The sequence below is a fragment of the Pseudochaenichthys georgianus genome, chromosome 19 (assembly GCF_902827115.2).
Source record: "Pseudochaenichthys georgianus chromosome 19, fPseGeo1.2, whole genome shotgun sequence".
Classification (NCBI taxonomy): Eukaryota; Metazoa; Chordata; class Actinopteri; order Perciformes; family Channichthyidae; genus Pseudochaenichthys; species Pseudochaenichthys georgianus.
Genome location: NC_047521.1, coordinates 25,707,890 through 25,709,116, shown reverse-complemented (window position 1 = coordinate 25,709,116; position 1,227 = coordinate 25,707,890).

Sequence of the window (1,227 nt, the reverse complement as noted above, 5' to 3'; positions counted from 1 at the left end):
AAGAAGAGGGGACACATGTTGATGTAGAAGAGACATGAAGAAGAGGGGACACATGTTGATGTAGAAGAGACATGGAGAAGAGGGGACACATGTTGATGTAGAAGAGACATGAGAAGAGGGGACACATGTTGATGTAGAAGAGACATGAAGAAGAGGGGACACATGTTGATGTAGAAGAGACATGGAGAAGAGGGGACACATGTTGATGTAGAAGAGACATGAGAAGAGGGGACACATGTTGATGTAAGAAGAGACATGAAGAAGAGGGGACACATGTTGATGAAGAAGAGACATGAAGAAGAGGGGACACATGTTGATGTAGAAGAGACATGAAGAAGAGGGGACACATGTTGATGTAGAAGAGACATGAAGAAGAGGGGACACATGTTGATGTAGAAGAGACATGAAGAAGAGGGGACACATGTTGATGTAGAAGAGACATGAAGAAGAGGGGACACATGTTGATGTAGAAGAGACATGAAGAAGAGGGGACACATGTTGATGTAGAAGAGACATGAAGAAGAGGGGACACATGTTGATGTAGAAGAGACATGAAGAGAGAGGACACATGTTGATGTAGAAGAGACATGAAGAAGAGGGGACACATGTTGATGTAGAAGAGACATGAAGAAGAGGGGACACATGTTGATGGTAGAAGAGACATGAAGAAGAGGGGACACATGTTGATGTAGAGGAGACATGGAGAAGAGGGGACACATGTTGATGTAGAAGAGACATGAAGAAGAGGGGACACATGTTGATGTAGAGAGACATGAAGAAGAGGGGACACATGTTGATGTAGAAGAGACATGAAGAAGAGGGGACACTGTTGATGTAGAAGAGACATGGAGAAGAGGGGACACATGTTGATGTAGAGAGAGAGAGGGGACACATGTTGATGTAGAAGAGACATGAAGAAGAGGGGACACATGTTGATGTAGAAGAGGGGACACATGTTGATGTAGAAGAGACATGAAGAAGAGGGGACACATGTTGATGTAGAAGAGACATGAAGAAGAGGGGACACATGTTGATGTAGAAGAGGGGAGACACATGTTGATGTAGAAGAGACATGAAGAAGAGGGGACACATGTTGATGTAGAAGAGACATGAAGAGAGAGGGGACACATGTTGATGTAAGAAGAGGGGGACACATGTTGATGTAGAAGAGACATGAAGAAGAGGGGACACATGTTGATGTAGAAGAGACATGAAGAAGAGGGACAC